Genomic DNA, 24730 nt, shown 5'->3' with positions numbered 1-24730 from the left:
ATGGCTATGCTAATTACTCTATCTGATCACTGTACATTAGGTATATATATAAACGTCAATGTGTACTCCATGAATATGTACAATTATTTGTCTATTTTAAACATCTCAAAAATACAGGAATTATTTGACAATTTTTTAAAAGGATATATACAGGTGGCAAATAAGCATGTGAAAAGTTGCTTCTTCTTACATATCCTTAGGGAACAGTAAATTAAAACAGCAATGAGACATCACTACACACCCATTAGAATGCCCCAAATCCAGAACACCGAAAAGATCAAATGCTGGTGAGAATGGGGTGCAACAGGAACTCTCATTTATTGCTGATGGAAATGAAAAATGTTACAGACATAAAAAATGTCTGTAACATTTAGTAGTTTAGTAGTTTTGTATAAAATAAAATCTATTCTTACCATATGATTCAACAATATCAGTCCTTGGTATTTGCCCAAATGAACTTAAGACTTATGTACATGAAAAAATCAAAACACAGATGTGTTCAACAGTTTTATTGATAATTGGCAAGACTTGGAAGCAACCAAGATGTCCTTTAGTAGCTGAATGAGTAAGTAAACTGTAATACAACCAGGTACTAGAATATTGTTCCAGGCTAAAAAGAAATGAGCTATTAAGCATAGAGGAAACTTAATTGCACTTTATTATATGAAAGAAGCCAATCTTAAAAGGCTAAATACCATATGATTCCAGCTATATGACATCTGGAAAAAGCAAAACTATGCAGATAGTAAAAAGAGCACAGATGAGTTTTAGGACAGTGAAACTACTCTGTATGACACTATAATGGTGGATAGATGTTATTATGTATTTGTCTAAATCCATTGAATGTGCAACAACAAGAGTGAACCTCAATGTAAACTATGGACTTTGGGTGGTAATGATGTGTCAATGTAGGTTTATAAATTGTGGCAAATGTACCACTCTGATTGGGGATGTTGACAATGGTGTAGCTTATACATGTGTGCGGGCAGGGGTAATATGAGAAACTCTGTACCTTTTAATCAGTGTTGCTAAAACTTTCTAAAATTAAAGTCAGTTTGAAACAAAAATTAATTTTAAAATTTATACTTTTGAGATATTCAATGTAAATGGCTCCCTAAATTAACTTGACTATTAATTTAAAAAAACCCAAGAGAAATAAGAAAAATAACTATTTTAATGTTTGAAAAACTACAAGAAGCAGACTTCCATAATATAGACCACAAATCAAAGATATATATAAAGAGAAAAATATATGTGTATATATATACTTACAAGCATTTTCACATATGTAACTATGTACTCGGTAGTTGAGGGTAAAAGGAAATAAAAAATGTAAAGGAACAAAGATTAAAAGCTGATTGTCTGCAGGTATATTTCAGTAGCCTGTAGGAACATTGGTTTTTTTCTGAGTATGGAGGACCAATATCAGTAGGTTGCTACTGATATGAAAAAATGTTCTAGGGTCACATTTTTCTGGTGGTCTAGCATAATTTTTCTACCTAAAAGGAAGAGGAAATTCCTAGGTAGAATATTAACTCTTTAAGGCTTAAAAGGAACCTTATTCTCCCCGCATTGGCAAAATGAAAGGTAGTCTTTTCAGAAACTCTGTGAAATAACTCTTGTAGGATTTCACACTGTAGCCAATGGCGGAAGGACGTACACTTACAGTAGTCTGTCCAGTATCATATATTTGCATTATGCATTCCTCCCTTGAGGTTAGTTAACACCAGCATATTCTTTTTTTTTTTTTTTATACTTTAAGTTCTAGGGTACATGTGCACAACATGCAGGTTTGTTACATATGTATACGTATGCCATGTTGCTGTGCTGCACCCATGAACTTGTTATTTATGTTAGGCATATCTCTTAATGCTATCCCTCCACCCTCCCCCCTCCCCACCATAGGCCCCGGTGTGTGATGTTCCCCTTCCTGTGTCCAAGTGATCTCATTGTTCAATTCCCACCTATGAGTGAGAACATGCGAACACCAGCATTCTTAGAACATGCTCTGGATAAGGAAATCCAGAGAATATGGCCAAGTTATTTTACTTTTCTTAAGCAAATATAAATGAATAAAATAGTATTAATATAACTGAATAAAATAGTATTAAAATAATAAAATAGTATTAATAAAATAGTATTAATGATTTCACCTCATTAATACCACATACTAAATACATAAATTAAGTGATTCCCAATAGCATAATTTATAATGCCTAGTAGAGTGGAAAGAGGGGCCTTCTAACCCAATGGTCAGTGAAACCAAACCCCATTCCCCGCCCTATAACCAAAGGTGTGAATCATTAAAACGAAGGGCTTAAGAGTAACCTAAATATTCAACATAAACAAAAAGGTGATTCAGTGGCTTCCACATACACTCATATCTAGCCATATTAATACTTACAAAAATTGCAAGTCAGTCCATAGAGAGGGACCCTCTCTATCTGAAAGATACTACATTTTATCCAACTATCCTTTCTGTGCCTTTAGAAAAAAAAAAAATGAGAAACGTTTAACACTTCTGTCATAGTTTATTTTCCTTTCACAGTAAAAAATATTGTGAGGTAAAGGGGTATATACATTTATGTTACATTTAATTCAATTGAAAATAGCATGTTAATAACTTATACTGAAAATTTTTCAATAACAAGAATTTGTCATGAAGAACTGAATCATTCAGGATATAATCAAAGAACCATTATAAGAATATAAAGACTTACATAATTTATATATTCAATAAATAATTCGGGTTTGAAGTTGTTATTAATTGCCCATATCCAATTGTAGCACATATTATATCTAAAAATATCATTTTAATTTACATGTTTACTTATTCACTGTCTTCTTACTTCCGTTAGATGGGATGGTCCAAGAAAGCAAAAGTTTTCTCTTTAACAATTGCTATATTCAAAGTGCTTGGTGTAGTGACTAGCACATACTGAATGGCCGAAAGAATCGTTATGACTTATGTATGCCTAAATACAACATGAAGAGTGCATATAGATCTGTTGGCCCTTTAATGTGGTTACATTATTTAGGTTTTAATTGTTTCCTTCTTTATATTTTCTATTTTGGAGGATTATACAGATCAAGGGAAATGAAATTACTATGTACCTTAGCGAGAAGTGATTGAGTAAATTCTAAATTGGTAAACATTCCCCAAAACTGTGATTTAATGCAGTTACTGCCCTGTAGGTAGCTTTTTAATGGCTTCCATTCTTCATAATTGTTAAATTCATCATGTTGCTCTTTACATGTTCCTGTCTAGCCACTTTAACTTATGATTATAGCTTCCTATTTTAGGAGTTTATGTTTGTGTAAATGTGTGCATATGTGTGTTTGTGTATGTCCCAGCATTTATAAGTGGAGTATGAACCCAATGTAAAAAACACTTTCAGACTGAACATGAAAATTTTTATGTGCATCCAATTAATTTAAACGAAGATTTTTCTAAGATTTTTCTAAGAACAGCTTCTTAATTAGCTGTTTTATTATGATAGTATGTTATATATTCATTTGTTTAAATGACTTATAGTGGCTTACTAGAATGTGAGAACTGAACTCTGGTTCTTAAGAAATATAGAAAATTAGGCATTTATATAAACAACTTTTATTAAATGTAAAAGAACACATAATTTAAATTGTTTAAATGTGTGTACCCTGCATATAAAGATTATTGTGTTGCTAGTCTGTTTAAATAAGAACACAAGCTCATATAAGGGGAATAATATAAAAGAGTTTCCATATTTAGCTTATTTTAGTTATCTAAATGCTTTTGGACACATTATGGATGTAATAATCTCTAGTATGCTATTTTATGAAGTGAAGCTAATTTTAGTCACCACAGCAGAAAAGCACAGTCTCTACTGCAAATACTTTCCTCATTTAGTAATTTGAGTTGTGACAAGACTTTGCTAATCTGATTTAGAAACTCTTCTCATAAATTTCTAAATTGACATGGCTTTGAAATTAACTGTGCAGTAGAGAAGGTGAACTATTTTGGAAACTCACCCTGATCATATGAAGTCATTAGTTTTTACCTTATACATTCAAAACTGCTGTTGCTCTGCTCCTTTTCAGAAGATATTTCACCGATGGGTAGAAAACAAAAATTCACTGATTCTAATTTTTTAAATTTTGTGTGTAGATATATATGTATGTGTTATATATAATGCATAAAAGTTTAAAAATATATATGTGTAGATTACATGTATCTATGTATGCTTATAATTAAGAATGCCACATGAGCTATATATATATAGAATTTACATTATATATTACGTAAATTACATGTATATGATAGACATGTAAATAATCTATATATGTAGACTATATATACTCATATATATAAAGCTCACGTAGCATTCTTAATTAAAAGCAAAAGTGAGAGAGACAGACCATAAAATGTTGTTTGCTATTACATACATCAGTGCGTTTAAGGGTTATCAAGCCAATAGTAATGCAAAAAGTGGGAAAAAATGAAAAAAGAAAATTTACTCAAAGAGTATGTTTCAGTGTGGAAAGTGTGGAAAATGGTGTCAAGTTCTTGCTAATTCCTGAATAAATAGCATTTTTCTGAATCCCAGGTTTTGAAACTGCAAATTCTCCATCATCAGGAATAACCCCGTAAGTTAGGCATAGGGAAAATTTAAGGATAAGACTTGGGAGGAATTCAGGAGGGACCATGTAAAGATCTAGACATACTACAAGTGATTATGGAAGAGAAAAGCAAGTCAAACTTTGAACTTTGTGATGGTTTACTGAAATAAGAAGCTAGTACACAGATTACAAGGGTACACAAAGGCTTTTCCACCTTTGTGTAGAAAAGGGAGATATAAGAGTAAATTCTGGGAAGAGTATGTTTGTAAAATAGTTCTCATATCTCTAAATTTTTTTTCATCAAAATACACAGAACAACTTCAGTGAAAAAACAAATACACATTGATAGAACTTCCATTTCCAGCTAAGACAAAGTAATAGAACCTGGAATAGTCCTCAGCTGGAAACCTGAACTAAACATAGTAAAACAATAATTTTAAGGATTTTAACAATAGGCAATGGAGGGCAGTGATAACTAAGAGAAGGGAAACAAAGAAAGTGAGCCAAACAATTGTCTCAATTTACTGCCTAGGGAGTGTCTGGTTGTGGAAAACAAACCTGGGTGTCCAGAGAAACCAAGGTAGCTACAGTTCACTAGGCAGAATGTTGGGAAAAAAAAAACAAACAGAAAAAAAAAAAAAAGAAGTTATAGAAAAAGAAAATTCCAGAGATCTACAGAATGTGCATCTTATGATAGTTAGATGAGTACTGATTAGCAAATATACATGAGGAAACTAAATGAGAAAATGAGACAGTAAATGAATCTACAAAAAAGGCAGAGAGATTAATTGCTGGGAACTCACACAGGGCTGGGGATTTATGCTACCAACCAAGGTAGAAAATCTCTTAACACATGGGACATTGGAATGACTCTTCAGCCTCTTGTATCTTATTTAGTGAAAAAAAAAAAAAAATTCCCCTAGACTACAAGTTATTCTGGCCCCCCAAAAAACCAAAAAACAAGACTCAAAAGGAAAAAACTGTTGCCAAGTAACTTAACTGTGTACCAGAACAAAACTCAAGAATATGAATAGAAATAATTTTTTATTATTTAAATAAATAAGGTAAAATATACAATGACTAGCATCTAGTCAAAAACTACCAATAATGCAAAGAAGCAGTAAAATGTGATTTATAATGAAAGTAAGATTTAATCCAGGGAAACATTATAAAATAACACACCTGAATGAATTAGCAGGCAAGGACATTAAAAAGTTATTATAACTCTGTTATTTCTCCTGTGTCTGAGAAAGTACAGGGAAGATAAAACATGCTAAATAGAAATGGGATAATTTTAGAAAGACTCAAATCAAATTTCTAGAGATGAAAATACAATTTATGTGATGAAACATTAACAGGATATTAAACACTGGAGAAGAAGAGATAAGTGAACTTGAAGTCACAGCCAAAGAAACTATTCACAATGAAACACATAGAGAAAAAAAAAGAAACTAAAGAAAATGAAAGAACCATCAGCGAGCCGTGTGAAACTTTAAGCAGATTAATAATATATATATAATCAAAGACCCTACAGGAGAAGGGAGAATGTGGGGTAGTACACAACTAGTATGGAGAAATAATGGTTGAATTTTAAAAATAAATTTGACAATAATTATAAACTGCCAAACCCACAAAACTCAATAAACATCAATACAATAAGCACGAAAAAGAATATACCAAGCTACCTTATAAAAATTGCTAAAATGAGTCATAAAGAAAAAAAAAATCTTAAAAGCTGCCAGAAAATAAAAAGATATAATGTATAGTAGGGGTAAAAATAACGACAGCAGGCTTATTTTTAAAGACTTTGCAAGGTTTGTCTTGAGAAATCTGTTGAACCAGAATATCATAACCCCTGAAAATATCTTTCAAAAGCAAAGACAAAATAAAAACCTTTTTCACACACACACATAGCTAAAAGCCAACATAGAAGATAAAATGGAATCATAAATAAATATTCAAAAGAGTAAGAAAAAAGGGAGAATCAATTAGACTTTAAAAGCTAAGGATTTGTTATAATATAATATCAATAATTATGCTAAATGCAAAAGGTCAAAACACTCCACATAAAAAGCAGAAATTGTGAGTGCAATCCACAAGACAATAACATATACAAATTGAGATTTATCTGAACTAAGATCTTCTGCTCCTTGAGAGTCACTGTAAGAGAATGAAAATACAGGCCACACATTGGGAGAAAATAATTACAAACCATATATCCAAGAATAAATTTGTATTCAGATTATAACAACTCTCAAGGCTCAGTAATAAGAAAACAAGCAAATTAATTTAAAAATGTACCAAATATTTAAACACACACTTTACTGAAGAAGATCCATAAATGGCAATAAAACATGAAAAGCATGTAACATGAAAAAGTACAAGAAAAGATGTTGAGCATCATTGTAATTAGGGAGATACAAATTGAAATCACAAAGAGATATTATATATTCTGCAATGTCTAAAATTAAAAGGACTAATTTTACTAAGTGTTGCCAAGGATATGGATGAACTGAAACTCATGTATTGCTACTGGGACCTCTTCCTGTGTTGCAGTAAATATTTCACTGTTTCTCTGAAGTTTTTCTCAGCAGAAGCTGGTATCACACAGGTATTGAAGCTGTCAATAGTTTATACCCACAACTCAGACCCTGGCTTTGCTTGAATACCTTTTCACTTAGTTTTGCTTTAGAACTTGTCCATGCTATCTTTGGGATGGCAGGGAAAGGGCAGTGAGGCATTTTGCCACATCAAAAACTTACCTTCAGCAAATACAAGTGTTTGTTATACCGATGTCACATCCATAAAATTGAAACTAATACTATATAATCAAATGTGCAGATTAAATACAAATAATGTATGTAAAATAAGAATAATACGTAGAATTTCTCTGATGGTTTGAGTGTCTTTCCTAAAAGGAAAATTGACCTTGACTTTGAGGTTAAAATCAACAGATCCATTCAGAAAACCGTTTACAAAGTTTGTTGCCTGAAATAATAGTTTGAAAGACGAAGTGCTATGAGGAGTGATTTATCAAATAAAATTAGGAAACCTGCTTTCTGTATATGGTTCAGAGAATCACTATGCACAGAAATATTTTCAGACTTGTGGTGTCCCTAAGTAAGAATATCTATTCTATTTTGTTAAAGCTAGCATTTACCCCCAATTTTTTACCTTTAAACTTATTTCTCACATAACATCTTTTAATATTGCTACAAATAGAGAACAATTATTGTTAAATACACCTTTGAAGTTTAGTTTGCGTTATGAGATACTATAAGAAAAAGAAGAAAAAAGGGACAGAAATATGCAGGAAAATTTTCTGAATAATTTATGTAGCTTTAATCTAAAATACTCTTTGTCACTTTGCAAACATAACTTTACAATTCTGGACCTAAGTATTAATTCTAAATTAACACTGACTTGATGAGCTTGAACTAAATCTGTGTTTGCAACTGTCTAGTGTTATATGGTTCTGTGCCCTGTATGACTTTGAGCTTAGAGATTTTAAAAGCCATTGTAGAGAAGGTGAATAATAAAAAATGCAGTAAAGTGTTTATGTTTATCTAATAATTAGTTTGAGGAAAAAAAAAAGTCACATCAATCTCCCAGGTAATGATGTAGACAAAAAGAAACCAATAAAAAGGTTTTATTGAATGTAACAAAAATAACATGATTTAGTAACTGCATTATAAAACCAGAGGCAAAGTCACCTACGGCTTTCCTCTTCCCTATTGAAAAAGAATCCCAGAGGTAAGAGTATGATCCTTAGAGTTTATATTCTAATTTTGTCACTTATTAGTTGCTCTGTTAATCTATTCTAGCCTGAAATTTCTCTTACACAAAATACTAGTAATATCAGTCTTCCAGAGTGAATACAGTGTCTGACACAGCATAGGCCTTAAAAAATGAGAGTTGCTCCCTTTCCTTAAGATGTTTAGAATTTCAGCATTATACTGGTTACAAATTTTCAATCAAGTCATCAAATATCAAATTATATCAATATATGTTGAAGGACAATACATAAAAACCATAACATTTCTCTGATGACCTTTAGCTAAGCAAAATAAATTGTAAAGGAAAAAATTTTTTAAGTCTATAAAATTTAAAACAGTAATATTTAGACAGCTGACAAAAATGATAGATGTTTCAAAAAATATAATTTGTTTTAAAATGTAAGAAAATACAGATGCTTCCAAAATGTAATGGGATTACTAGAGTTATCTATGTATTCAATGTATTTTTATTGTGTATTTATGATTGTATCTATTTTATTGTTTAAAAAGGCAATGGAAAAATTTAAATTCACTAACTGAACTTTTAAAACATAAAAAAGAAATCTTGAGTAGACTAAACTTATATGTAGAGGCAGAATTACCATCTGCTCTGTAGAAAAATAATTAATTTATAGGTTGAGCTATACAAGAGATAAGTTCTTATGAAATGACATATTCCTGGTTTGAAAACCCTAGCACAGTATAATTCATCTTCCTAAATAACTACTTACCCAATGACCATAGTGAATTCTTCCTTTTGCCTCAAAACTAGGTAGAATTTTTGAAACTGCTTTCCAAATCACTTGAAACGAAGGTAAATTTTTTGTTATATTTTCATATTTAGAACCAGGCACTTTATAATAACCCAGAGATAGCAGGTTATTATGACAATTATTATCATTAAGCTAACATAGACATAACGTTTTAGAGATGGGCCCTTAAATCAGACCTCCAAATATCACCCCACAGGTCACTAGTCACTCTGCCTTATTTTCAGTATTTTAAGGTTCTTTTTTAACTTCAGTTTGGAGAATGTATATTGCCTTTCCTTTAAGTTCATTGACTTCCTCTGCTACAGTGTTTAAATTATTAATAATCAATGACTGTTAATCCTATCCCTGCATTTATCATTTTAGATTTTGCACTTTCCAGATTTTGCATTTATGCTAGGTTCATTCTCATGTTTTCCATCTGTCTATTGTGACCCTAATTGTTTTCCCATTATGTTTTTTATATTTTTCCTTTAGATGATTGAACGCATTTTTAGTGTTTCATAGCTGCTTTGAACTCGTTATTCTCTAAATCCAATGTCCTTGTCATCTCTGCCTCTGCTTCTATTTATTGCTTATTACTTTGGTTATCAGTCACCTTTTCCTGCTGATCCCCATGTTTAGTAACACTGTTTGTATACTAGGCACTGTGAATATTATTTTTTAATGTTGTGATGTGTTTTTGTTGATATTTTGAGTGTTCAGTTTTTCTTGATGGCAGTCAATTTTCTGAAGGATCAGCTTTATCCTGTCAGGGCTTGTTTTTAAGTTGGATTATGGTAGTTCTAGAATAGTCCCATTCCTCAAGTGTAGCTTTTTTTCTTGGAGGGGAGGATGCAGGGAGGTCTTGATTAAATGCCTGATATGTTCTTTTCAAAGTCTATTGACTTTGGCTACTGTTTCATTTCTCCCTATACCTTGTGAACTCTAGACTCCATTGCCAGCTCACAAATCTCTCTCCTTCTCCAGCACCTGATTTTGTCCAGGTCTCATGGCTCTCAGCACACATACATATGTGGTTAAACACTCAAGAGGATCCCTATGTAGATTTTTAGAGTGCTTTCTTTATTCAGTTCTCTCCTCTCTGTTACCTTAAAAGCATTACAAGGCTGCTACCTCAGAAGCCCGAAACTGTCATCTCATTCTCCTCTGCCCAGTGAAATTACAGTTGTTTATAAAGTGTCAAAGGCAAAAACAAACAATAAAGAGAGAGACTATGGATCTCTTCTGCTGTTTTTCCCATCTCTCAAGAATCACAACCTTGTGTTAGCTATAGTCTAATACCTGAAAATTAGTTCTTCATATAGTTTATGCAATTTGAAATTGTTTATGGATATGCAGTTAAGTCAAATACTCATTTTGGCTGATATCAAAAGTCCATTAAAGCTCCTGAAATACTGCCAGTTTGATTTTATTTTTGTACAAGACAAAAATGAGAAAGAATTTCTCAATGCTGAAATAAAACCATGTATCCCAAAAAGGGCTTAAACTCACGCTCCATCGTTAAGGAGCTGAAGAGAACACAGTGCCCTACACCGAAACTTGCTCCCTAGGCAAAGTTAATAAATGCTTTCTCCATGTGTTTTCTTTAGTTAGATCCACCCAGGCAAAGGTATCAGTGACCTGGGCAATAGAATCTACAGAAAGAGATATAGATTATAGAGAGCTGTATTTTTAATCTAAAATTTCCAAGGAGTAAACAAAACAAGTTCTGGATTTGTTTTAACCTTATAATGTTAGTACACATTAATATTTTTTGTGATTGATTTATTTCATTACATATATGCGTCTGTCTTCTGAGCCATCCCTAAATTTGTGGCAAGCATTTGCATTTTTTATTCATCTATATATCTCTAACACCTAACCTTTGGCTGGGTATACCAAATGCTTTTTAAATGAAATAATGATTAAATTTAGATTTACTTTGTTTCAAAAGAGGTGGGGGTTTTTGGTATTTGATGTAAGTGTATACATTGAATGCTAATAATGTGCTTGTCACATTTCTAAATTTTTAATATAATTTATATTTAAAACTTATAGTAATATTATTAGAAGGCCACAGAAATGTAGAACAGCAAATGACTTGCCCAAGATCATATGACTAGTGAATAGCGAAAACGAGATTCAAACTTGGGCACCAGGCTTTTAAGCAGTATGACACGCTACTTCTCAAGCAAGAAAACTGGCTATATTCATCACATAACTCCCATGATAAAAGTCACAAAAATATTACTTCTTATGTGTTGGATGCCAAAATCCAAAGGAGATTTTAATGGGGGTAAAAAAAAAAAGAACATTAAAATCTGTTATTCATTAGCTTGGCAAAAAAACTAACAGAAGCAGAGGCTAATGTATATTCAGAGACTGCATTATGATTCAAATCTGCTTACTAAAGTAGAAAATATTTCTCTAGGTAAAAAAGTTAGTTTTGCAAAACCCAACAATTTGAGATGAGTTGAAAGAGGTGGGAGGTATAGGGCAGAGGACAATATATAACTTCAGAGTTTATACTGTCGTATCATGTACTAAGCAGGTCCATAAGAAGTTTGAAGTTATCAATACATGATTGATAAATGAATGGGTGCATGCATTTTTCTTCACAATTAGTTTATTTTTACTCAAAACGTTTGAATCCTTCCATATTTCTGTTGCAATATCTACTTAGAATGTCTTTCAATGACATTAATAAGTGTCCTTCCTGACATTGGACCCAGGGTGGAAACCCAGAAGCCTATGTAGTTTCAAAAATTCCATTGAAGAATTTTACAAATAAACTTTCATCATACTTGTCAGATTTATAGAACCTAATCTAGTAAGAGAGAATATTGTTGCTAAATAGCTTAGAGGGAAAGTATCTTTTTTTAATTGGCACTGGACAATTTATTAGTCTCTAATGTCATGGGCACTCCGTTAGGCTGTGAGGAAGTAATTGGTAGAGCAACATTCAATTGAAAATCTCTGTGGATGACAGTTCATGCCACCATTACATCAACTTAATCGGTGAGGTCCAGTAGCGTCCTCCTCCTCCTAGAAGGAGCATATCCATCGTGGAACAAAAGATTCTCTAATGCCAGTATGCATTGTCGTGTTTTTCTCTTAGCCTGTATGAGAACAAAAAGTTTTCAGAGTCTAAATAGAAGAATACCAGACATCCTTATCCCATGGAAAATAATTGCCTGAATTCCTAACAACATTTCAGTTCATTACTTTTGCCATATTAAGAAGATAATCTGCATGGATATAATCTTACTTAGGCTAAGTGAAGACTGTTTCATGTCTTGTTCCTGAAATAGATGGGCAATCTCCTGATAGGTGTGAAAAACTACATATATATAAAGTCTTCACAAGTGTCATTGCTATGCCTCTCAACATAGCATCTGAATATGGCCAAAAAAAATCTTAAAATATAATATCCAACCACAATCATCAAATATATTTCCTACTACTTTTAGAAATTTCTGTATTTAGTTCTCCAGCTTCTAAGGGGGAAAAAACCAAAAGCATAGGGCAGCACGCTTCCTTTCTTTCTTTTTAATTATGTTTTTCTCTCCTTTTTTTTAAACTTTCTCATTCCTCTCTTCCTTCCCCAATATTTTGATTCTTCATCTACTTCACAGTACATAAGACAATCTCTCAGATATTATAGGCTTTGATTGCAGTGTGAATGGTTTACTTGAAACTGACATCAACTATATCTTGGGGAAGACAGCTCAACACGAAAAGGATGTTTGTAAGTATGCCTTATTTTAGAAAAGAAAGAAATAAATGACACTTATTCCTGACAGTGTGTAATATATGTGTCATTATTATCTTGATCTGGCCCAGATGAACTCTTTCAACTACTTCACTCCATATCACATATTTTACGTTAGCAATTTTAACTCACCATACCATCTGTCTTTATCAACATCTGCCTATACAGATGTAGAGTTGACATGGAAATATTCACAATCAACTTAATTTCTATCATACTCACCTATTATAAGAGTAAATATTGCATTGTTGGTTACTTTTTCTTTTGTTTTCACCTTCAAATATTTTATCATTATTATTGTCATCTTGGTTCAAATTTTAGTAATTTAAAACTAATGCGGCAGTGACCTAAGCATTAACAATGTTGACTCACATTCAAAATTTTTGCATTCTATATGATTTTCAAAATCGTTGTTAGATAGCAACTATTTAACACTAGAAAAAAGATTTGAAAGTACGTTTTTAATCTTTCTAACAGAAATGGTTCTTCCTAGGATGACTCAAGGTTATTTTTTTTGTATTACATTTTACTATTTTTTACTTTTACTGCCAGTAAGCTCTTCTGTCAAGAAACAGAATTTAATGAAAAATAAACACCACCAGTGGAGTCTTGCCAGAAAAGTTGTTGTAACAATTACTTAGAATTGATGTGAGCTACTGTTATTGAAGCCAAGGTGATTTCTTTTTCCTATTTCTCTTTTTCTTTCCCTCTTTCAGCATCCTCAAAGAATATACATAGTCAAATATTCAAAGTAAGGTTCTGATAAAGTAAGTTAAAAGGGAAAGTTATAGGTTTTGGATGAACTTTGTTTAGAATAAACTTAACATTGGTTTTCAATTAATATTGCTTCTAAATGTTATATTTGGTAAATGACATTATTTTATGACTTTAGTTGAAAGTATCTTACATTCCTGTGTAATACCTTCACACACTTAGAATTACAAAATATTTTCAGCTTTTTCAGTGCTTAAAGTCTAGAATACATCATCCTGATGCACATTCAAACATTACATGATATTTCTCTTATACAGTTTCAAATATTTTTAATAATGTTCCTTGCCTGAAGGATTGATTGAGCCTCACATTTTTTTCTACATTATACATTAGCGTCTGTCACATTTAGGGAGGAAAAAAATTAAATAGACTAAAGCTAAGATTGGTAAACTATAGCCTGCCTGCAGTCATCTATTGTAGTAAATAAAGTTTCATTGGGACACAGCCAGCCTACTCATTTGTGTATTATCTATGGCTATTTTTGTGCTACAGAAGCAGAGTTTAATGGTTTCTACAAAGTTTATACATTCTTCAATGACTCAAATAGTCAAGAGAAGTTTGCCAACTCTTAGAATAAAGCATGTCAAGATTAAGACATTTGCCAACAAATCTGCACTGGATAAAAAGTGATATGCCTTTAAAAAATGAAAAAATTAGACCATTTTAATGGTGTTCAAAATATTTTCCAATTCTTTTAGAGTCAAAATTATTTATGAAGACTATCAACAAAAAGAAAATTGTTTTTCATTCAAATGTAAGCTAAAACCACGATGGCTATTTACAAACATAAAATATTCTCTCAATATATTGTACATGTATACATTTATGTATATTTATAATTACAATAACATATCAGTATTATACTGAATAATTAATATTAGTACATATAATTAAAATATAAATTAAATATATTAATATAGTAATATATTGTTAAACATATGTGTATATATATTTATTTAACCATGTGCTTTGAATATCAGTAACCACAAGTGAATATTAAAGTATAGGGAAACAACCAACCCATGGTATGTATAGCACCTATAAAACAGATAATGTTAAATTGGCGAACATTTACATATTAGTATAATGTGCATATAAACTCAGGGCATATGGAATTTCTATCCTCAAAAAATAATCAAAAATTGCTTTGAGAAACCTTATGCATTCTCAAATTCAATTGATTGATTAAAAAGCCTATGAGTCATATACAAATGATTGTCTGCTATTTTCTTTGTACTTAGAATGTTATTTCTCATTTGGACATTCAAGAATCAGCTCATTTATCTCTCCTATTGTAAAACCTGGCCTAATGTCCACAGGGAGAGGTTCCTTATTACTCTTTTCTGGAAGCAAAAATAAGTTTATAATCTCATTGTGGCATCTATTATGGTGCTAACATTATTTGTTGCACATTTGACTCTTTGAGTAACAAATAATATGCTTAAGGTCATGAACCATTTTGTAACTTATAATAAACTTAGCATTAGTTTTTAATTAATATTTCTTTTAAATTTTATAGTCTCTGCATCACATAATGTAAAACCTTTATGAGAGTACAAGGTATTCCTATGTAATACCAGAATACTTGCCCATAAACATCAACTTAATAATTGTGTAAATACAGAGTAGATGAGAAGAGTTCTTTCAGATAGTTTATATCTCCTTTCAAAGTTATTGTTTAATTATCTTATCAATAGTGTGATTACATCAAGGTTGCAATGATCATTTTAGTCTACATCTCAGTTACACTTGCTGAGCAATTTATTCACCCACTGAAAACTGTTCCACACCCTTGGGTTCTTCTTTCTCTTATTTAATATGACTGCATGACAAACAACATTAATTCTGATCTGAAACAGAGGTCAAGTTCCCTCATGGCAGAGTGGATCCCTGAGTTATCAACATTAGTTAAAATTCCAAAGAGCATCTTGAAGGAACTCAAATTCTGTAATTTTCATAATATTGGGGAAAATGAAGAATGCCTAAATGTCTCTTCATTCTTCATTGTCAGGGACAAGGGATAGAATTACATAATGGAAGGGTACTCCAATACTCAGCACATATTCATATGTATGCACTTAAAAGTTGAGCAGCTAAACAAGTGAGACAAAAAGTGATAGAACTGCAAGGAGAAATGGAAAAACTGCTATTAGAGTTGGAGATTTTAATACTCTTCTATCAGTAATTGTCAGTAACTATCATATCCGGAACAGATCCTAACTATATCAGTAAGCACCATAAACCATTGAGGTACTCCCCAGAACGTCCACAAACATGTTTTACTAGGGGTCTGAAGGAACTCCCCAAAGTTTCATGATTTAGCAGGAGACAAGATAAGGGTAATCACCGCTAGCAGCTGGACCCATCTAGATTAGGTAAATTTACTGAGGCTCCAGAAGAAGGTCTTCAGGTCTCAGGCCTTAGCTATAGATTAGAAGTTAATCATTTATGTCATTAGATGAATCCACACTTACACATAGATGTATAGCTTAGAACATGTATAAGCTCTGGAAAACTTTGCAAATTTGAGTTGGTCTGGCAATATTTTCCCAGCCTTCTCCCTGTACCTGATTACGTAAATAAACTCCCTTCTTTCCCAGTTCATCTGCATCTTGTTATTGGGCTGTGAGAATAAGCAGCTCAACCCCTGATTCAGTCTGGACACGCTCTGATGTCAAAAGGTAAAGCAAAGAATACAAAAACCCTCACTGAGCAGTCTCCATAGACTGGCCAGAACCACTTAGTGGTTGGTTGTCTCTTATCAGGAAGAAATGTTACTCGGTTGTTGTGAATGAATAAAGGGAGGGGCCACAGTCAGGCTATTGGCTGAAGTCAGCACCAAAGTCTTTTGAAAGGAATGGTTTCTGTTTATCTCTTTAGGAAGAAATGCTAATGGTGGTTAGTGAGGGCATGCCACATTTAACAAGGCATGTCATACCTCTGATCCTGTCATGGACAGGAACTCAGCTTCCAGGGTTTCCTTGGGGTCCTTTTGACCAAAAGGGAATCTGTTCAGTTCCTTGGGAGTCTTAGAATTTATTTTTTAATTATGACTTATGACCTCAGAATATCTGACTTCTACCAAGTAATACACATGTTGGTAGGACCTGGGGATAAATGGATAAAAGAGGCAGAAAGATATTCCCCTGAGAATGGTGTCAACAATCCAACAAGCTTCACCTGGTCTACTTTTATTGCCAGGAAGAACCCAAAAGATTGCAAATGACCTTTTGAAAATCATTCCCAAAGTGTTTCAGCTCCATGGCTACCAAACACCTAGAATGACCTTTAGGCTTGCTCCAGGGCAATTCTCCAATAAGTGACCCCTGAAACAGCAGTTTCCAAAAATTTGTTGCTGTTTGTGGAAATAACCAGGACATCGAGAAAGGGATTTCCCCCAAAGATTTGAAGACACCTAAAAACTGGCTGTTCACCCTCTGATAGTAATGTCCGTGTTAATTATTAAGACCAATAGTCTACCAGGGGAAGTTCTCATAAGTTTTTACAAATTATTTTTTGCCCTGTTCCTTAAAGGGCTTTTTTCTGAAGATGGTAATATAATTATGAAACAGGTAAAGGTGAAAAGACTACCTGCCAAACTAAATGATCCTCAAAATGCAACTTTTTAAGGAAAACAATTCTGCATGTAAAGTATACAAGGAAAGTAAGATGCGTTTTTGACGAGAAAAATTATAAAAAGATATCAGGCTATCTTCTTCTTTAAAAAACAGCAATTTTGTCTAATTTGAAGGTTATTTAAAGGTTGTTTCAAAATACAGATTGTGAAGGTAACAGAAACAAGGCAGAAAGGAACCAGTAAGTAGAAGAGATGTAAAAAATAAGAAATTATAAGTATGAGGCTGTATTTTGGGTAATAAAAAAGAGCAATTTTTAAATTTATTTTTATTTTATTTTTGCATGAGGTAGAACATTGTGTGGTCAAAATAATAAGGGGAAAAGGAAAGTAATTTTTTACCCTAACCCAGAATGCCAATATTAAAAAAAAAAAAAAAAAAAAAAAAAGAACAGGAAATAAAAGACAAAACTGAATTTTTATGAAAAATATATCACCTGAAAAAAATTTATGTGTGATCAAGTAGACTAAAATTTGAAGAGAAATATTGGTAAGTTTTTCTAAAAAGTGAACATTACTTTCATAAATACACTGATGTAAGGTTCGAGTTTGGACCCCTGTATTGGGACAACCAGGTTTTTTAAGAGCCTTAATCTGCTCTTCAATATAAAATCGTGACAACATTTTATTTACTTTTTAGGTAACTGGCCTACAAAACAGAGATTCCATGTTTTGTCAGGATAATTCACTGTGCTTTTTATTTTTGAAACCTTTTGACACTTCGGTTTTATGTCATTGTGACCTGTGATTCTATTTTGATCAGGTGTTTTAAATCTTCCATTCTTGCCAAACTTCTCAAAATCAAAATTAAGTCTTTTGTACCTGAAACTGACCTTTGAACATCGAAGATAAGTTCCCGGAAGTCCAGAAAAGAAATATTACCCTTATTTAACATGATAAATTTTATGGGACGCATTGTCAAATAAAAAATGTTTAATCTTCTGTGAATTATATTTGTATTAGTATGTTGTTAACATGTGTCCCAAAATTTTATTAAGATTCCTAAAAATCTAATATGTCTTAGTATACATTATCGGTAATAATAATGGCTATTATGTAAAACCATTGGAGGCCACCAAAAATAAACAAATTTCTTTGTCAGTTGAATCATTATTATGAACTTGTCAGCTCTTGTGACAGATCAGGGACTCACTCTTAGAGACCTGCAAGTCCCCAAGCATAACAATGAATAAAACTCTTCAGTTCCTTCAAGGGAAATTCCAGGTACTTAGCTATCCCTGAGAAGTAAACTAACAACTCCATAAGCAAGAAGATAATAGTAGCCTAAAACAATAGTCAAGGAAGTTAGAGTTAGGAGATGTTTGGTTCCCGGTAGAGGCAAAGATAACATCCAAAAATACGTCCCTGAATAGATTCAGAAATCTAGACCCCTCCTGAAAAGATCTGCTGGCACAAAGATCTCAGATGAGGGACATGTGAAGGCTGAACTCTGACCACCATTCTTTGTCCTGTATTTCTTCCTAAGGGACGACAGGGGAGTCACATCCACAAGCCAGAGGCAACATTGTTTTCTGCAGATCCTAATTTTTTAAAGAAACTTTCCCTTTCTTAACCAATTGCTAAGCAGAAAATCTTTGTATCTACTTATGACCTGTCTGCCATCACTTCAAGGTATCCACCCATTTTTAGCCAAAGCCAGTGTATGCACTCCATGTATTGACATAATTTTGTCTGTAACTTCTGCTTTCCCAAAATTTACCCCTGTCTTTAAAATCCTTACCTGTAAATCAGGGAGGTCAGGATTTGAGCGTTAGCTTCCTGGTCTTCCTCGCTTGCTGCCCCACAAATAAATGCCTTCCTTTCTACCTCTGCAAAACCTTGGTGTGGGTAACTGGTCTTATTGCACCAGGTGAGTGGACCTCAGCTTAGTTCTATAACAATATTTAACCATGGCCATTTTAGGTCTTGTTCTCTAGTTAGTTGCTTTATTCTGATGCCTTTCTGAAGGCTTCTGGCAAGAAATTTATAAGCCTAAAGTGTTATGTCTTCAGGGAGGTTCATGGAAAGAATAAAATAACTCTGACAAGGGCAGGTTTCTAATAACTTTGAGTTTATAACATTGGACTAAATTTCCAAAACTCATAAGAAACTGCTGTGTTTGTAAAACTACTAACCAAGATGAGAGCAAGAATTACTTACTTGAGACTGAATGAACGATGGAAAAATAATTATGAAGTTCTTTACAACTTTATTTGAAACATTTCTTTATTTCACTACTTTATTTGAAACATTTGAAACTTTATTTCAAACTTTACTTGAGACATTGCTGGTTTTCTCAATGTTTTGATTTCCAGATTTAAGAAAACATTTTTTTCTTTTAAGCTACATATAGCTTACAAAAATTTGGTAAAGCACACATTTCTAAACAAAAATAGGAACATTTGCTTTTCCTGTCTCTCTGATCCCTCCAGAATTTAAGTATTTTTACTTTTTATAGCAATATAGTTATTTGCATAAATTCAATAATAATCTATTCTCTTTAATAGGATACGTTTTAGGAACAGTGGTTATATTACCAAGGCTTTGACTGGAATGTCATATTTGAAAATGTTCATAGAATGTCTGTTTTCAATGTTTCTCAGCTTTATAGTGGGCAATTAAAAAGTTGTCACTTTTTGGCAGGTCTAGGAACCTCAAGATATTAAATAGAGCAGGCAAAATTTAATGTCTGCCTTGCTTTGCCTTCCTAGCACTAGGAGATATTTTCAAAAGTCTGATTTGGGATTCCTTGACAAAATTTCCAGCAGAGCAAATTTAAAAGAAGCCTATATGTTTATACTTACTACATTTATAAAAATATCAGTCTAATTGGTCTTACTATAATTTTTTTTATACAAATGGGGGTTACTGTAGAGAGAAAAATTTAATTTCAAAAGAAAACTATAGTGTGGCTGTTATTAAATTGTAGCCCTGTTCATTGTTTTTGACTTTTTACTGTCTGCCTACAGACTGGACCAGATTCTGAATTCTAGTTTTTTTCTAATATCTAGCTACAGCTCTCCAGCTAAGAACAAGAACTCCTCTGTTCTTGAAGCGCTATAAGCCAAAGCTGAACAACTCAATGTAAATTTCAAGGGACAAGTCTCAGTACTGATGTATGAGCTACATAAAGAGTTTACCAGAACACCCCATGCCACAACTAGAGACATTAAAACTGCAAACTAGGACAAGAAGTTGCCAACTTCATGCTGTGAAAAGCTATTTCCAAGAATCTCAGAATAAAACTCCCTACCATAATAAGATTCTTACCCCTCTTTCTTTTTCCTTACTTATGCCTACCTCTTTCGCTTGGCAGGATAGTACTGTAGTTAAGTTTTTACAAAAGCTTCAGAGGATAACTTGCATTGCCTGCATTAAGTTGACCCAGTCTTGGGATGCTAGATTACCTACTAATTAAAGAGGGAGGAATATGTGCAGTTGATGATACTTCTTGATGCACATAGATAAATATGTTGGTTTGTAGATCCAATCACTTGGTTAAAATGGATAGGCTCTTTGCCTGGCTGTTAGATTTTAGTTGGTTTGATCATGGGAATCCTGGCTAAGGAGTATACTCCAAACTCCTCGTATTATCATCCTGATAGTCAGAATAGTAGTCTTGCTGGTGTGCTGTGTTCTCTCAAAACATTTTAAATATTTCCATATGGCCATCTGTCAAATGGTCTTTCTCCAGCTAAAACAACAAAAACTCAAATAAATGTATGATAATGATGATGATGTCAGAATGGTTAAATGTCATTCTGAGACTAGAAACCTGAAATGATGCTAACTGAGAGTAGCACTGATACCCAAGGTTTTGGTAACAATCTCACTTGGGGACAGCCTAACCAAAGTGGGGAATTGTTAAGTAAAAATTATGGGAGGTCATTGTTTTTCATTAAGCCCCAAGAGACCACACTAAAAATCAAAATGGAGTAACCCATGCTAAAGTTCCACATCACCAAACCTAAACTATATTGTCATCAGATCTTCTCAGAATTCAGAAGAGAGAGATCACAGTTATTTCCCAAATAGGTCAGTTTAAATTTTCAGTGAGCAGAAACTCTCTACATTAACCCATACACAAATAAAAGTAGCCTGAGGTAACATGATGTTAATTAATCAGCTATTTTTGTTTGTTTGTTTGTTTTTCTCCCTGGCACTGCCTTAGAAGGAAAAGTAACTTTGAAAAGTAACTAATAGACTCATGATTCTTTGCTTCTGTTTTCTTCACCCCATTATTGTCTATTAAATCGAAAATTCTTCTGTTCAACTCACTGGAACACATATTCTATTTTGTGGAATTAAGTATTGTCTGATTCTAGAATTACTAATGAAGCCAAATTTAAATTAAATTTGTTGTAATTATGCCTTTTGATACAAGCTGCCACATTGGAGAACAAATTTCAACATTTAAACCACAGAATTCCATGCTGGACTCTCAAAACTTATGTCTAATTTGTAGCAGCCCAACAGGTTCATCCTGCCTGCTGCTCAGAAAAGCCATAGCAGGTATTGCATCAAAGAAAGAGTTTAATTATTGCAGGTCCAACCAAGCAGCAGGATGGGAGACATTTCTGAAACCTACCACCCCAAAAGCATTTGGCTAGGATTTTCTAAGATAACTTAGTGGCCAGGAGCTAGGAATGAGTGCTACTGATTGGTTGGGCATGAAATCACAGGAGTATTCAAACTGTTTTCATGCTCTGGATCAACTTCTGGATAGGAGTCAGTTCCTTGGTATGAGTCATGGGTCTGGGTTGGAGTCAGTTGGTCACCAGAATGCAAAAGTCTAAAAAAAATAATCTCAAAGGTTAATCTTAGGTTTCAACAATAGTGATGTTATCTATAGGAGCAATTTGGGAAGATACAAATTTTGTGACTTCTGGAACAATGGCTAGCTATTGTTTAACTGAGCCTCTATCTTATCAGAATACAGGCCCCTCCTATGATCCTAAACTCATGGCCTTTCATTAGTCTTACAAAGGGAGTTTCCATCCCCAAACAAGGAGTAGGTTAGTTTTGGAAAAAGAACTGTCTTAAGTTAACAAAGGCAGTTCACTTGTGAGGTTAGAAGCAAGACAGAGTTAGTTAGGTTAGATTTCTCTCACTGTTACAATTTTTGTAAAGGTAGTTTCATTTTCATATGCAAAATACAATCACTGCATCCCAATATTCCTCACATCTTAACTCATTTTAACATCAACTCAAAAGCCCAAACTCCAAAGTATCTTCTGAAACTCAAGGCAAGTTCCTTCCAGCCTATAAAAAATAAAAATAAAAACAAAAGCAAAACAACAACACAGAGTTGGGAGTTAAATAGGCCAAAAGAATGGAATGAAAGGCCGTACACAAGTTTCAAACACAGCAGAGCATACATGAACTCTTAGGGCTCCAGCATAATCTTTCCCTCCATGTGTCCTGGGCACAGTGAGAGTTTGGGGTCACCAAAGACTGGGGTGGACCTGCCTCAATGGCTATGCTGGGTGCAGTTCACATAGCTGCTGTCACGGATTGAAACTGAATGTCTACAGCTTTTCCAGGCTGAGGTTGCATGCTGCAAATGGCTCTACATTTCTGGGGTCCCGGTGGCAGCCTCATCCCATTAGGCATTGCTCCAGTGTGAGCTCTCCATGACAGCCCTGACCTAAACTTCACTCTGCATTTTCATAGCAGTGAATCTCTATAGTGACTTTGTCCCTGTGACAAGTTTTCCACTGGGCTCCCAAGCTTTCCAATACATTCTCTGAAATCTATGTGGAGGCCTTGATACTGCTATTTCTCTTGCATTCTGCCAGTTTACAAAATTAACACCACGTTGACATGGATGCCACTAAGGTTTACCCGCTGAGCCCTCCAGAAAAGTGGCTTGAGCCACATCTGAGGCTATTTGAGCCATGGATGCTGTAGCCAGAGTAGCTGGGATACATGGAGCAGGGTAACTAAGGTTATGCAGAAAACTGGTGTCCCAAGCCTATTCCCTGTAACCACTCTGTACCTCTAGGTCTCTTGGCCTATGATGAGAAGGACAGCCTTGAGGATCTATGAAATGTCCTTGTGGTCCTTTTTCTCATTGTCCTGACTATTAACACCTGGCTCCCTTTTAGCCATGCTAATCTTTTTTTTAATAGACTCTCTCAGCTGTACTCTTTAATTTCTTTCCTGAAAACAGCTCTGCTCTTATTCCCTACCACACGGCCAGGCCGCAAATTTTTCAGGTTTTCCCACCCTGTTCTTTCTTTCCCCGCCCCTCCCAACAGTTCACTGTAGGCAGTTATAACTAACCGTGTAGTAGCCTGAATACTTTACTGTTTAGAATTGTCTCCTAGGTTATCACTCTTAAGTTTGGCCCTCCACAAAGTTCTAGGGTATGAACCCAATGCAGCCAATTTCTTTGCTATGGCGTAATACAAATCACCTTTTCTTTAATTTCCAATGCCTTGTTCCTCCTTCCCATATGAGAGCTCATCAAAGGCATTTACTGTCTATATTTCTATCAGCATTCTGTTCATGAACACTTAACCAATCTCTAAGAAGTTTCAAACTGTTCCTGGTCCTTTTGTATTCTTCTCAGCCGTCACCAGAATCACCATTAGTGTTCTATTTACTGCTATACAATCTTTCTCTTGCCGGCTAATTTAAACTCTTTCAACCTCTGCTCATTACCCAGTTCCAAAGCCACTTTAACAATTTCAGATAATTTTATAGTACCAATTTTCTGTCTTAGTTAGTTTTGCGTTACTACAACAGAATACCAGAGGTAATTTATAAAGAAGATGAGCTTATTTGGCTCACAATCCTTGTGGCTAAAAAGTTCAAGAATGTGCAGCTGCATCTAGTGAGGGCTTCAGGCTGCTTTAACTCATGCTGGAAAGCAAAAGGTGGTTGTGTGCAGAAATTCCATGATGAGAGAGGAAGCAAGAGAAGAAACTGGTGAAGCCAGATGCATTTTAACAACCTGCACTTTCAGGAACTAATCAATTCCCACAAGAGGATATCAATCTTCTAATATGGGATCCTCCTTCAGCATCCAAATACCTCCCAACACTGCCAACTTGGAAATCAAATGTCAGTGTCAGTTTGGGTAGAGACAAATTACATCCAAACCATAACAATAGGAAATTGAAACCGTTTTCTACTTATATAAAGTTTTAGTGGTATGGATAGGAGATCAAGCCAGCTACAGCATTACCTTAAGACAAAGCCTGATCCAGAGTGAAGTCAGTATCAGTGTAATACCAAAATTTGGCAAAGACATAATGATAAAAGAAAATTTCTGACCAATATCTCTGATGACCATAAATGCAAGAACCCTCAACAGAACTAGTAAACTGAATTCAACAGCACATCGAAAAATTCATACACCACACTCAAATTGGCTTTATTCCTGGAATGCAAGTCTGGTTCAACATACACAAATCAA

General features: G+C 33.7%; 1 pseudogene; it reads right to left on the bottom strand.

The window, feature by feature from the left end:
• Positions 1-12138: 12138 nt before the first annotated feature.
• The window catches only part of LOC113224752, a 151174-nt pseudogene continuing 138582 nt past the window's right edge, over positions 12139-24730 (bottom strand).

Source organism: Piliocolobus tephrosceles, chromosome 14, assembly GCF_002776525.5.
Source record: "Piliocolobus tephrosceles isolate RC106 chromosome 14, ASM277652v3, whole genome shotgun sequence".
NCBI classification, from domain to species: domain Eukaryota; kingdom Metazoa; phylum Chordata; class Mammalia; order Primates; family Cercopithecidae; genus Piliocolobus; species Piliocolobus tephrosceles.
The sequence above is the reverse complement of the archived record's forward strand: the minus strand, read 5'-3'. Positions and strand labels throughout refer to the sequence as shown.